Source organism: Cherax quadricarinatus, chromosome 2, assembly GCF_038502225.1.
Source record: "Cherax quadricarinatus isolate ZL_2023a chromosome 2, ASM3850222v1, whole genome shotgun sequence".
NCBI classification, from domain to species: Eukaryota; Metazoa; Arthropoda; class Malacostraca; order Decapoda; family Parastacidae; genus Cherax; species Cherax quadricarinatus.
The window spans coordinates 13,338,486-13,354,114 of record NC_091293.1 but is presented as its reverse complement, the minus strand read 5'-3'; the positions used below and the strand labels follow the sequence as shown (position 1 = coordinate 13,354,114).

General features: G+C 48.0%; 1 pseudogene; it reads left to right on the top strand.

Annotated features, from left to right (window-relative positions):
* The first annotated feature begins 1,992 nt into the window (after positions 1-1,992).
* Positions 1,993-15,629, top strand: part of LOC128703891 (uncharacterized) — a 33,358-nt pseudogene continuing 19,721 nt past the window's right edge.

The following is a 15,629-nucleotide window of genomic DNA, read 5'->3' as shown; positions in this document are numbered from 1 at the left end:
TTCCCAAATTCCTTCTATCTTGCACCAACTGAGCCCTCGGAAGTCACCGAGATTATAAAGTCACTTAAAAACAACTCAGGGAATCTGTCTAATGTCCCACCATTACTGTACAAGCGAGCGGCCCATATCTTTTCGCATGCTATTTCATTACTTTTTAACAAGTCACTAGAAACTAGCACCTTCCCGAAACTACTCAAGATGGCAAGGGTTACACCAATACATAAAGCTGGTGACCCTACAGACTTAAACAACTATAGGCCAATATCAAACTTACCATTGCTATCCAAAATCTTTGAGAAACTCGTGCACAGGAGACTATATTCATTTATAACAGCACAAAACATACTCAACCCCTGCCAATTTGGATTTAGGAAAAATAAAAGCACTAATGATGCAATCATAAAAATGCTAGATCTGCTTGACACAGCATTGGAAAATAAGGAATATCCACTAGGAATTTTTATTGACCTAAGAAAAGCTTTTGACACAGTAGACCATGACATCCTACTCCACAAACTGGACCATTACGGTATAAGAGGCCATGCGCTTGCTTATTTCAAATCTTACCTTACTAATAGGTATCATTATGTTACCATTAAAGACACAGCATCAACAACACGGCCACTTGATACTGGAGTTCCGCAGGGAAGTGTCCTTGGTCCCCTGCTCTTCCTCATATACATCAATGATCTTCCAAACGTATCCCAACACCTGAAACCCATTCTCTTTGCTGACGACACGACTTATGTCATCTCTCACCCTAATCTTGCCACCCTCAACACCATTGTTAACGAAGAGCTGATCAAAATATCGACTTGGATGACAGCCAATAAACTTACGCTTAACACTGACAAAACCTACTATATTATGTTTGGTAGCAGAGCAGGAGATGCACAAATTAACATTAAGATCGACAACACTCTAATTACCAGACATAATGAGGGCAAATTCCTAGGCCTATACCTTGACAACAACCTGAATTTCAGCACCCATATCCAACACATAACCAAAAAAGTATCCAAAACAGTTGGGATCCTCTCCAAGATACGATACTACGTGCCGCAAAATGCCCTTCTCACACAATACCACTCACTTATTTATCCATACCTCACCTATGCTATTTGTGCTTGGGGATCAACTGCAGCAACACACCTAAAGCCAATAATCCAACAAAAAGCTGCAGTAAGAATAATCACTAAATCCCATCCCTGGCAACGCACGCCCCCCACTCTTCATAGATCTAAATTTACTCCCTGTTCAGTACATCCACACTTACTACTGTGCAATCTACATCTACAGGACCTTAAACTCCAATATCAACCTTGACCTAAAACGCTTTCTTGATAGTTGTGACAGAACCCACAGGCATAACACCAGACACAAACATCTCTACGACATTCCCCGTGTCCGACTAAACCTTTACAAAAATTCAATGTATGTCAAAGGCCCTAAAATCTGGAACACCCTACCTGAGAACTCTTGAACTGCAGACACATTCATCACCTTCAAAACTACCTTTAGAAAACATCTTATCTCCCTGATACACCCCATCAACTAACTACACGAATACCACCTGGTGGTTCACACTTTCACTCACCCATTTGACCATAAACAGAAATATTAATCTCAATCTTAAAATAATGAATCCTATGATACTCCAATACTGAAACTATGTACTGTGCCAAAACAAAAGCATTCACATTGCTAAACTCACAAACTAGTATTTAGTCACTTAGCCATAATACCAACTTACCTCATAATTTGTAATATTTTAAAATAAAGAATTAAACTAAGTCTGCCCGAAATGCCTAGCCATGCTAGGCGCTCTAGTGGTACACTCTGTAATCATTATTTAACTACCTGTAAACCACACAACAACCAAATTCTGTAAATTCAACATTGTAATCTTTATAGAGAATAAACTTTGAATTTGAATTTGAATTTGAATATCAGCGATCACCGTGGTGCGTTGTCATTTAATGTTATGACTGTTTTATCCTCAAGTCAAGGGATACAAAGAACGCCAATGTTTTGTACCTCCTGTGCGTCATGTGCCAGCCCAAGGAGACCATCATCAAGGGACAGGTGATGAGCCTCTACAATTTGAAGTTGCATGTTAAGAAGAAAGAAACACCCAGCGCATCAAGTTGAGGAGAGAATCAAGGCCGGATCTTTCCGTGGAAAACACGGGCAATCTTCTTGTGGCAGCACCACTAGCAGAAGCAGCAGCCAGTCGTCACAGCTGCCTTCAAATAAAGCACGCCACACCACCATTGGCGAAACGTTTGTTGCTGCTGGCACTAGCGTCCGTCAGTCTGTGGTGGACAAAAAGATCGTGAACCTATTCGTATGCAACATGATACCGCTGCATGTAGTGGAATCCCCCACTTTTATCAGCCAGATCAAGACGCTGAACCCCAGCAAGACGTTGATATCCCGCTGCACCCTAGGCAGGAGGATTTTGGTCAGCCATAAACAGCTGGAGGAGAATTTAATAAGGTATTTATGATTTATAAGCGCTTGCTAAACTACTACTATAGGTTTCTTTTATATTTTCATAATTTTCGTGGGTATTGAAAGTTATGACAGTATAGAAGTACAGTACCTTGCCCAGTGTTGTAAAGTAACCAAGTAAAACTACCGGCGTACTGTACTTGAGTAATTTTTCTCGGTGTTTAGTTTAAAAAATTACTGATGATGTAATAAGTAACATATCGTTATCAGATTGTAGTGAAGAAAAAGTAATAACAGACATCTGTACTTAAATAAAAGTAAAAGTAGTGAGCAATTTTAGTACTTTTTTAAAAATAAATACCGAAAAAAAGTTAATTAAGTACAGTATTCGAGTAGTTTTACTTCGTTAATTTACAACACTGGTACTTATACACGAGTATTAAAGATGAGTGCTGTTTGCAATACTTGTGAGCCCGTGGCCTGCTGGGAAAACTCTCGCTTCACACACGGAGGGCCCGGGTTCGATTCCCGGCGGGGTAGGAATATTTCTACGCTATTCCTTACACCTGTTCACCTAGCAGCAAATAGGTACCTAGGTGTGGGTCGCATCCTGGGGGACAAGATTGAGGACCCAAGTGGAAATAATACAGACAGTCCTCGATGACGCACTGACTTTCTTGGGTTATCCTGGGTGGCTAACCCTCCTGGGTTAAAAATCCGAGCGAAATCTTATCTTATCACTGTCCTTTTCATTGGCCTACAAAATAAACAAAATTTTACATTTTATTAGGAAGTTCTCCAGGTCTGTTCTAGAAATGTTAAAAGACCAAAAAACTAAACTGAATATGAATTCATTTGAAAAAGTTAGCGGATAGCGTTAGTTTCTACTAATTTTTTAGGTTGTTTAACGGTTTAGCGTTAGCAGATTAGCGGTTAGCGAAGCTAACTTTTCGGTTAGCTGTGCCCACCAGTGGTAATTACAATTCTGGTTTGCCTTTGCTAAGTACAAACAAAGCCACTAATAATGCCGGGGCTTGATAGTGGCATGGGACAGCAGGACCATCCTAGCATAGGACAGTAAGACCTGCCTAGCATGAGCCAGTAGAACCTTCCTGTCATGAGCCAGTAGGTGAGAGGCTCTTGATTCGAGGAACTGGAACTGCCTTCCTCCTTCCTCGGATGGAATTTAAATGTCTCCCATTTCCACCTCCTCAGGCACTGTATGATCCCTACAAGTTTAGCGCTCCCATGTTAGTGTAATTCTTTCCGTCTTCTTCTTTCCTTTCTTTTCCTATTTTCTTCTTTTCTTCTTCTTACTCTTCTCTTTCTCATTCTTTTTCTTTTACTTGCTCCCCTTTCAACATATTTACTTTAGTTTCCACCTAAAATAAACATCGTTTTCTTTGCTTCGTTGACGTTAAAGAAAACTTAACTAAATATTGATTTTTTATTTCTATGGTAAGTAAGTTAGTGTATTGGATATTATTTAATATATTATAGGGATAATATAGTCTGTTTAGAGTACATATAATATAGGATTCACTTCCAGGTAATAACTGGATTTAGAGCAGCTGAACTGATGATAGAAGAGTATATAAACTGTTATCTGTACATATACATGGTATGTGCATGACACGAACATGTTACAAACATGTGCAGATCGTGGAAAAGCAGATGTCAATTTAGGCACCATCACTTCATTGGCCTTAGACTAGTTATAAACATCTCTTATATAAAAGTTTCAGAGATTTCGTTTCTTATGAGGGATGACAAATGAATATAATAAGAAGACTTTAAAGTCTTATTAAAAGACGTCTGGAATAAATCAAGAAATATTACTGTAAGTAAGTTAGGTTAGGTGTCAGGCCTCTCACTGCCTGGGTGACGAGTGTTCACGAGACTGCCTGGGTGAGTGAGAGTGTTCACGAGACACTGCCTGGGTGAGTGAGAGTGTTCACGAGACACTGCCTGGGTGAGTGAGAGTGTTCACGAGACACTGCCTGGGTGAGTGAGTGTTCACGAGACACTGCCTGGGTGAGTGAGCGTGTTCACGAGAAACTGCCTGAGTGATGATAGTGTTCACGAGACACTGCCTTGGTGATGAGAGTGTTCACGAGACACTGCCTGGGTGATGAGAGTGTTCACGAGACACTGCCTTGGAGAGTGAGAGTGTTCAAGAGACACTGCCTGGGTGAGAGTGTTCACGAGACACTGCCTGGGTGATGAGAGTGTTCACGAGACTGCCTGGGTGAGTGAGATTGTTCACGAGACACTGCCTGGGTGATGAGAGTGTTCTCGAGACACTGCCTGGGTGATGAGAGTGTTCACGAGACTGCCTGGGTGAGTGTGTTCACGAGACACTGCCTGGGTGATGATAGTGTTCACGAGACACTGCCTGGGTGAAGAGAGCGTTCACGAGACACTGCCTGGGTGAGTGAGTGTTCACGAGACACTGCCCGGGTGATAATAGTGTTCACGAGACACTACCTGGGTGAATAGAGTGTTCACGAGACACTGCCTGGGTGATGAGAGTCTTCACGAGACACTGCCTGGGTGAGTGAGAGTGTTCACGAGACACTGCCTGGCTGAGTGTTCACGAGACACTGCCTGCGTGAGTGAGTGTTCACGAGACACTTCCTGGGTGATGAGAGTGTTCACGAGACACTGCCTGGGTGACAAGAGTGTTCACGAGACGCTGCCTGGGTGAGTGAGAGTGTTCACGAGACACTGCCTAGGTGACGAGAGTGTTCACGAGACACTGCCTGGGTGAGTGAGAGTGTTCACGAGACACTACCTGGGTGATGATAGTGTTCACGAGACACTGCCTGGGTGAGTGAGAGTGTTCAGGAGACACTGCCTGGGTGATGAGAGTCTTCACGAGACATTGCCTGGGATATTGAGAGTGTTCACGAGACACTGTCTGGGTGAGTGAGAGTGTTCACGAGACAATGGGTGAGTGCGAGTGTTCACGAGACACTGCCTGGGTGAGTGAGAGTGTTCACGAGACACTGCCGGGGTGATGAGAGTGTTCATGAAGCACTTCCTGGGTGATGAGTGTGTTTAAGAGATACTGCATGGGTGATGATTGTGTTCACGAGACACTACATGGGTGAGGACAGTGTTCGCGAGACAATGCCTGGGTGAGGAGAGTGTTAGAGATAACTGCCTGGGCGAGGAGAGTGTTAGCGAGACACTGCCTGGGTGAGAAGAGTGTTAGCGAGACACTGCCTAGGTAATGAGAGTGTTCGTGAGACATTGCCTGGGTGATGAGTATGTTCACAGGACACTGCCTGGGTGACAAGAGTGTTCACGAGACACTGCCTGGGTGAGGGAGTGTGTTCACAAGACACTGCCTGGGTGAGTGAGAGTGTTCACGAGACACTGCCTGAGTGATGAGAGAGTTCACGAGACACTGTCTGGGTGAGTGAGAGTGTTCACGAGACACTGGGTGAGTGAGAGTGTTCACGAGACACTACATGGTTGACGGAGAGTGTTCACGAGACACTGCCTGGGAGACGAGAGTGTTAACGAGACACTGCCTGGGTGAGTGAGAGTGTTCACGAGATATTGCAAGGGTGAGTGAGTGTTCACGAGACTCTGCCTGGGTGAGTGAGCGTGTTCACGAGACACTGCCTGGGTGATGAGAATGTTCACGAGATACTGCCTGGGTGATGAGAGTGTTCACGAGACCCTGCCTGGGTGATGAGCGTGTTCACGAGACACTGCCTGGGTGAGTGGGAGTGTTCACGAGACACTACCTGGTTGAGAGTGTTCACTAGACACTGCCTGGGTGAGTGAGAGTGTTCAGGAGACACTGCCTGGGAGATGGAAGTGTTCACGATACACTGCCTGGGTGAGTGAGAGTGTTCACGAGACACTGTCTGGGAGATGGAAGTGTTCACGTTACACTGCCTCTGTGAGTGAGAGTGTTCACGAGACACTGCCTGGGTGAGTGAGAGTGTTCACGAGACTGCCTGGGTGAGAGTGTTCACGAGACACTGCCTGAGTGAGTGAGTGTGTTCACGAGAAACTGCCTAGTTGATGAGAGAGTTCAGGAGACACTGTCTGGGTGAGTGAGAGTGTTCACGAGACAATGGGTGAGTGCGAGTGTTCACGAGACACTGCCTGGGTGAGTGAGAGTGTTCACGAGACACTGCCGGGGTGATGAGAGTGTTCATGAAGCACTTCCTGGGTGATGAGTGTGTTTAAGAGATACTGCCTGGGTGATGATTGTGTTCACGAGACACTACATGGGTGAGGACAGTGTTCGCGAGACACTGCCTGGGTGAGGAGAGTGTTAGCGATAACTGCCTGGGCGAGGAGAGTGTTAGCGAGACACTGCCTGGGTGAGGAGAGTGTTAGCGAGACACTACCTATGTAATGAGAGTGTTCGTGAGACATTGCCTGGGTGATGAGTATGTTCACAGGACACTGCCTGGGTGACATGAGTGTTCACGAGACACTGCCTGGGTGAGGGAGTGTGTTCACAAGACACTGCCTGGGTGAGTGAGTGTTCACGAGACACTGCCTGAGTGATGAGAGAGTTCACGAGACACTGGGTGAGTGAGAGTGTTCACGAGACACTGGGTGAGTGAGAGTGTTCACGAGACAATGCATGGTTGACGGAGAGTGTTCACGAGACACTGCCTGGGAGACGAGAGTGTTAACGAGACACTGCCTGGGTGAGTGAGAGTGTTCACGAGATACTGCAAGGGTGAGTGAGTGTTCACGAGACTCTGCCTGGGTGAGTGAGCGTGTTCACGAGACACTGCCTGGGTGATGAGAATGTTCACGAGATACTGCCTGGGTGATGAGAGTGTTCACGAGACCTTGCCTGGGTGATGAGCGTGTTCACGAGACACTGCCTGGGTGAGTGGGAGTGTTCACGAGACACTACCTGGTTGAGAGTGTTCACTAGACACTGCCTGGGTGAGAGTGTTCACGAGACACTGCCTGGGTGAGTGAATGTGTTCACGAGAAACTGCCTAGTTGATGAGAGTGTTCAGGAGACACTGTCTGGGTGAGTGAGAGTGTTCACGAGACAATGGGTGAGTGCGAGTGTTCACGAGACACTGCCTGGGTGAGTGAGAGTGTTCACGAGACACTGCCGGGGTGACGAGAGTGTTCACGAGACACTGCCTGGGTGAGTAAGAGTGTTCACGAGACACTGCCTGGGTGATGAGAGTGTTCACGAGACACTGCCTGGGTGAGTGAGAGTGTTCACGAGACATTGCCTGAGTGACGAGAGTGTTCGCGAGACACTGCCTGGGTGACTGAGACTGTTCACGAGACACTGCCTGGGTGAGTGAGCGTGTTCACGAGACACTGCCTGGGTGATGAGAGAGTTCACAATACACTGCCTGGGTGAGTGATAGTGTTCACGACACGCTGCCTGGGTGAGTGAGAGTGTTCACGAGACACTGCCTGGGTGATGGTGTTCACGAGACACTGCCTGGGTGAGTGAGTGTGTTCACGAGACACTGCCTGGGTGATGAGAGAGTTCAGGAGACACTGTCTGGGTGAGTGAGAGTGTTCACGAGACAATGGGTGAGTGAGAGTGTTCACGAGACAATGGGTGAGTGAGAGTGTCCACGAGACACTGACTGGGTGAGTGAGAGTGTTCACGAGACACTGCCTTGGTGAGTTAGAGTGTTCACGAGACATTCCCTACGTGACGAGAGTGTTATCCAGACACTGTCTGGGTGAGTGCGTCTTCACGAGATACTGCATGTGTGAGTGTTCACGAGACACTGCATGGGTGAGTGAGCGTGTTCACGAGACACTGCCTGGGAGATGACAGTGTTCACGAGACACTGCCTTTGTGACGAAAGTGTTCACGAGACACTGCCTGGGTGATGAGTGTTCACGAGACACTTCCTGGGTGATGATAGTGTTCACGAGACACTGCCTGGGTGATGAGCGTGTTCACGAGACACTGTATGGGTAATTGTGTTCACGAGACACTACCTGGATGAGAGTGTTCACGAGACACTGCCTAGGTGAGTGAGAGTGCTCACGAGACACTGCCTGGGCGATGAGAGTGTTCACGAGACACTGCCTGGGAGAGTGAGAGTGCTCACGAGAGACTGCCTGGGTGACGAGAGTGTTCACGAGACACTGCCTGGGTGGGTGAGAGTGTTCACAAGACACTGCCTGGGTGAGTGAGTGTTCACGAGACACTGACTGGGTGAGTGAGCGTGTTCACGAGACACTGTCTGGCTGATGAATGTTCACGAGAAACTCCCTGGGTGATGAGAGTGTTCTCGAGACACTGCCTGGGTGATGAGAGTGTTCACGAGACACTGCCTTGGAGAGTGAGAGTGTTCAAGAGACACTGCCTGCGTGAGAGTGTCCACGAGACACTGCCTGGGTTAGTGAGCGTGTTCACGAGACACTGCCTGGGAGATGGTAGTGTTCACGATACACTGCCTGGGTGAGTGAGAGTGTTCACGAGACACTGCCTGGGTGAGTGAGATTGTTCACGAGACACTGCCTGGGTGAGAGTGTTCACGAGACACTGCCTTGGTGAGTGTGTGTGTTCACGAGACACTGCCTAGCTGATGAAAGTGTTCAGGAGACACTGTCTGGGTGAGTGAGAGTGTTCACGAGGCAATGGGTGAGTGAGAGTGTTCACGAGACACTGCCTGGGTGAGTGAGAGTGTTCACGAGACACTGCCGGGGTGACGAGAGTGTTCACGATACACTGCCTGGGTGAGTGAGAGTGTTCACGAGACACTGTCTGGGTGAAGAGAGTGTTCACGAGACACTGCCTGGGTGAGTGAGAGTGTTCACGAGACACTGCCTGGGTGACGAGAGTGTTCACGAGACACTGCCTAGGTGATGAGAGTGTTCACGAGACACTCTCTGGGTGAGTGAGAGTTTTCACGAGACAATGGGTGAGTGAGAGTGTTCACGAGACACTGCCTGGGTGAGTGAGAGTGTTCACGAGACAATGCCGGGGTGACGAGAGTGTTCACGATACACTGACTGGGTGAGTGAGTGTGTTCACGAGACACTGCCTGGGTTATGAGAGTGTTCACGAGACACTGCCTGGGTGAGTGAGAGTGTTCACGAGACACTGCCTGGGTGACGAGAGTGTTCACGAGACACTGCCTGGGTGAGTGAGCGTGTTCACGAGAAACTGCCTGGGTGATGATAGTGTTCACAATACACTGCCTGGGTGAGTGAGAGTGTTCACGAGACACTGCCTGGGTGATAGTGTTCACGGGGTTGGCCTGTACATTGCAGAGTCACTTGTTTGCACAGAACTGCTAAATGCCTCAAATGATGTAGTAGAAGTTTTAGCAGTAAAGGTCGAGAACCAAAACCTAGTCATTGTGATAGTCTACAAGCCTCCGGATGCAACATCCCAGCAATTCCAGGAACAGCTGTTAAAAATTGACCACTGTCTGGAAAATCTTCCAGCTCCTGCACCCAACATCTTGCTCCTGGGGGATTTCAACTTAAGGCACCTAAAATGGAGGAATATAGCAAATAATATTGTTGCAGTAATAACACCAGGAGGCAGCTCTGATGAAAACTCACACTCACGCGAGCTTTTAAATCTCTGCACAAAATTCAATTTAAACCAGCAAATAATAGAGCCTACTAGACTGGAGAATACACTAGACCTCATCTTCACTAGCAATGATGATCTGATAAGAAATATCACCATATCAAAAACAATATACTCAGATCACAACATAATTGAGGTTCAGTCATGTATGCGCGGAGCCCCAGACCGACATAATGAGACTAGTCACGAGGGAGCATTCACCAAATTCAACTTCAATAACAAAAACATAAAGTGGGACCAAGTAAACCAAGTCCTAACCGATATAAGCTGGGAAGATATACTAAGCAACACAGACCCCAACTTATGCCTAGAACAGATTAACTCGGTAGCACTCGATGTATGCACAAGGCTTATTCCTCTAAGAAAAAGGAGGAGTAGATGTAAAACAGAAAGAGACAGGCGCTCCCTTTACAGGCGACGGAAAAGAATAACAGAGCGGCTAAAAGAGGTCAATATATCTGAAATGCGTAGGGAGACACTGGTCAGAGAAATAGCAAGCATCGAACTTAAGCTAAAAGAATCCTTTAGGAGTCAGGAATCGCGGGAAGAACTAAAAGCCATAAATGAAATCGAAAGAAACCCAAAGTATTTCTTCTCCTATGCCAAATCAAAATCGAGAACAACGTCCAGTATTGGGCCCCTACTTAAACAAGATGGGTCCTACACAGATGACAACAAGGAAATGAGTGAGCTACTCAAGTCCCAATATGACTCAGTTTTTAGCAAGCCGCTAACCAGACTGAGAGTCGAAGATCAAAATGAATTTTTTATGAGAGAGCCACAAAATTTGATTAACACAAGCCTATCCGATGTTATCCTGACGCCAAATGACTTCGAACAGGCGATAAATGACATGCCCACGCACTCTGCCCCAGGGCCAGACTCATGGAACTCTGTGTTCATCAAGAACTGCAAGAAGCCCCTATCACGAGCCTTTTCCATCCTATGGAGAGGGAGCATGGACACGGGGGTCGTCCAACAGTTACTAAAAACAACAGACATAGCCCCACTCCACAAAGGGGGCAGTAAAGCAACAGCAAAGAACTACAGACCAATAGCACTAACATCCCATATCATAAAAATCTTTGAAAGGGTCCTAAGAAGCAAGATCACCACGCATCTAGAAACCCATCAGTTACACAACCCAGGGCAACATGGGTTTAGAACAGGTCGCTCCTGTCTGTCTCAACTATTGGACCACTACGACAAGGTCCTAAATGCACTAGAAGACAAAAAGAATGCAGATGTAATATATACAGACTTTGCAAAAGCCTTCGACAAGTGTGACCATGGCGTAATAGCGCACAAAATGCGTGCTAAAAGAATAACAGGAAAAGTCGGTCGATGGATCTATAATTTCCTCACTAACAGAACACAGAGAGTAGTCGTCAACAGAGTAAAGTCCGAGGCAGCTACGGTGAAAAGCTCTGTTCCACAAGGCACAGTACTCGCTCCCATCTTGTTCCTCATCCTTATATCCGACATAGACAAGGATGTCAGCCACAGCACCGTGTCTTCCTTTGCAGATGACACCCGAATCTGCATGACAGTGTCTTCCATTGCAGACACTGCAAAGCTCCAGGCAGACATCAACCAAATCTTTCAGTGGGCTGCAGAAAACAATATGAAGTTCAACGATGAGAAATTTCAATTACTCAGATATGGTAAACATGAGGAAATTAAATCTTCATCAGAGTACAAAACAAATTCTGGCCACAAAATAGAGCGAAACACCAACGTCAAAGACCTGGGAGTGATCATGTCGGAGGATCTCACCTTCAAGGACCATAACATTGTATCAATCGCATCTGCTAGAAAAATGACAGGATGGATAATGAGAACCTTCAAAACTAGGGAGGCCAAGCCCATGATGACACTCTTCAGGTCACTTGTTCTATCTAGGCTGGAATATTGCTGCACACTAACAGCACCTTTCAAGGCAGGTGAAATTGCCGACCTAGAAAATGTACAGAGAACTTTCACGGCGCGCATAACGGAGATAAAACACCTCAATTATTGGGAGCGCTTGAGGTTCCTAAACCTGTATTCCCTGGAACGCAGGAGGGAGAGATACATGATTATATACACCTGGAAAATCCTAGAGGGACTAGTACCGAACTTGCACACGAAAATCACCCACTACGAAAGCAAAAGACTTGGCAGACGATGCACCATCCCCCCAATGAAAAGCAGGGGTGTCACTAGCACGTTAAGAGACCATACAATAAGTGTCAGGGGCCCGAGACTGTTCAACTGCCTCCCAGCACACATAAGGGGGATTACCAACAGACCCCTGGCAGTCTTCAAGCTGGCACTGGACAAGCACCTAAAGTCAGTTCCGGATCAGCCGGGCTGTGGCTCGTATGTTGGTTTGCGTGCAGCCAGCAGCAACAGCCTGGTTGATCAGGCTCTGATCCACCAAAAGGCCTGGTCTCAGACCGGGCCGCGGGGGCGTTGACCCCCGGAACTCTCTCCAGGTAAACTCCAGACACTGCCTGGGTGAGTGAGTGCGTTCACGAGACACTGCCTGGGTGATGAGAGTGTTCACGAGACACTGCCTTGGTGAGTGAGAGTGTTCAAAAGAAACTCCCTGGGTGAGAGTGTTCACGAGACTCTGATTTTGTGAGTGAGAGTGCTCACGGGACACTGCCTGGGTGATGAGAGCGTTCACGAGACACTGCCTGGGTGAGTGAGTGTTCACGAGACACTGCATGGGTGAGTGAGCGTGTTCACCATACACTGCCCGGGTGATGATAGTGTTCACGAGACACTGACTGGGTGATAAGAATGTTCACGAGACACTGCCTGCGTGAGTGAGTGTTCACGAGACACTTCCTGGGTGATGAGAGTGTTCACGAGACACTACCTGGGTGACAGGAGTGCTGACGAGACACTGCCTGGGTGATGAGAGTGTTCACGAGACACTGCCTAGGTGAGTGAGAGTGTTCACCAGATACTGCCTTGGTGAATGAGTGTTCACGAGACACTGCCTGGGTGAGTGAGCGTGTTTACGAGATACTGCATGGGTGATCATAGTGTTCACGAGACACTGACTTGGTGATGAGTGTGTTCACGAGACACTGCCTCGGTGATGAGAGTGTTCACGAGACACTGCATGGGTGAGTGAGAGTGTTCACGAGACACTGCCTGGGTGACGAGAGTGTTCGCGAGACACTGCCTGGGTGAGTGTTCACGAGACACTGCCTGGGTGAGTGAGAGTGTTCACGACACACTGCCTTGGTGACGAGAATGTTCACGAGACACTGCCTGGGTGAGTGAGAGTGTTCACGAGACACTGCCTGGGTGGCGAGAGTGTTCACGAGACACTGCCTGGGTGACGAGAGTGTTCACGAGACACTGCCTAGGTGAGTGAGTGTTCACGAGACAATGCTTAGGTGAGTGAGAGTGTTCACGAGACACTGCCTGGGGGACGAGAGAGTTCACGAGACACTGCATGGGTGAGTGTTCACGAGACACTGCCTGGGTGTTGATAGTGTTCACGATACACTGCCTGGGTGAGTGAGAGTTTTCACGAGACACTGCCTGGGTGAGTGAGAGTGTTCACGAGACACAGCCTGGGTGACGAGAGTGTTCACGAGACACTGCCTAGGTGAGTGAGTGTTCACGAGACAATGCTTAGGTGAGTGAGAGTGTTCACGAGACACTGCCTGGGGGACGAGAGAGTTCACGAGACACTGCATGGGTGAGTGAGAGTGTTCACGAGACACTGCCTGGGTGTTGATAGTGTTCACGATACACTGCCTGGGTGAGTGAGAGTGTTCACGAGACACTGCCTGGGTGAGTGAGAGTGTTCACGAGACACAGCCTGGGTGACGAGAGTGTTCACGAGACACTGCCTTGGTGATATGAGTGTTCACGAGACACTGCCTGGAAGATGAGAGTGCTCACGAGACACTGCCTGGGTGATATGAGTGTTCACGAGACACTGCCTGGAAGATGAGAGTGTTCACGAGACACTGCTTGGGTGAGTGAGAGTCCTCACAATACTCTGCCTGGGTGACGAGAGAGTTCACGAGACACTGCCTAGGTGAGTGATAGTGTTCACGAGACACTGCCTGGGTGAGTGAGTGTTCACGAGACACTGCCTGGGTGATGAAAGTGTTCAAGAGACACTGCCTTGGTGAGTGAGAGTGTTCAAGAGAAACTGCCTGGGTGAGAGTGTTCACGAGGCACTGCCTGGGTGATGAGAATGTTCACGAGACACTGCATTGGTGAGTGAGAGTGTTCACGAGACACTACCTGGGTGATGATAGTGTTCACGAGACACTGCCTGGGTGATGAGAGTGTTCACGAGACACTGCCTGGGTGATGAGAATGTTCACGAGACACTGCCTGCGTGAGTGAGAGTGTTCACGAGACACTTCCTGGGTGAGTGAGAGAGTTCACGAGAAACTGCCTGTGTGATGAGAGTGTTCTCGAGACACAGCCAGGGTGATGAAAGTGTTCACGAGACACTGCCTTGGAGAGTGAGAGTGTTCAAGAGACACTGCCTTGGAGAGTGAGAGTGTTCAAGAGACACTGCCTGCGTGAAAGTGTCGCGAGACACTGCCTGGGTAATGAGAGTGTTTACAAGACACTGCCTGGGTGAGTGAGAGTGTTTACGAGACACTGCCTGGGTGATGATAGTGTTCACGAGACACTGCTTGGGTGATGAGAGCGTTGACGAGACACTGCCTGGGTGCGTGAGTGTTCAAGAGACACTGCAAGGTTGAGGGAGAGTTTTCACGAGACACTGCCTTGGTGACGAGAGTGTTAACGAGACACTGCCTGTGTGAATGAGTGTTCACGAGATACTGCCTTGGTGAGTGAGTGTTCACGAGACACTGCCTGGGTGAGTGAGCGTGTTCAAGAGACACTACCTGTGTGATGATAATGTTCACGAGACACTGCCTTGGTGTTGAGAATGTTCAAGAGATTCTGCCTGTGTGATGAGAGTCTTCACGAGACAATTCCTGGGTGATGATAGTGTTCAGGAGACACTTCCTGGGTGATGGGCGTGTTCACGAGACACTGCCTGGGTGAGTGAGAGTGTTCACGAGACACTACCTGGTTGAGAGTGTTCACTAGACACTGCCTTTGTGAGTGAGAGTGTTCACGAGACACTGCTTGGGTGACGAGAGTGTTCACGAGACACTGTCTGGGTGGCGAGAGTGTTCACGAGACACTGCCTGGGTGAGTGAGAGTCTTCACGAGACAATGCTTGGGTGAGTGAGAGTGTTCACGAGACACTGCATGGGTGATGATAGTGTTCACGATACACTGCTTGGGTGAGTGAGAGTGCTCACGAGACACTGCATGGGTGAGTGAGAGTGTTCACGAAACACTGCCTGGGTGATGATAGTGTTCACGATACACTGCCTGGGTGAGTGAGAGTGTTCACCAGACACTGCCTGGGTGAGTGAGAGTGTTCACGAGACACTGCCTGGGGAACGAGAGCGTTCACGAGACAGTGCCTAGGTGAGTGAGAGTGTTCACGAGACACTGCCTGGGTGAGTGAGATTGTTCACGAGACACTGCCTGGGTGAGAGTGTTCACGAGACAATGGGTGAGTGAGAGTGTTCACGAGACACTGCATGGG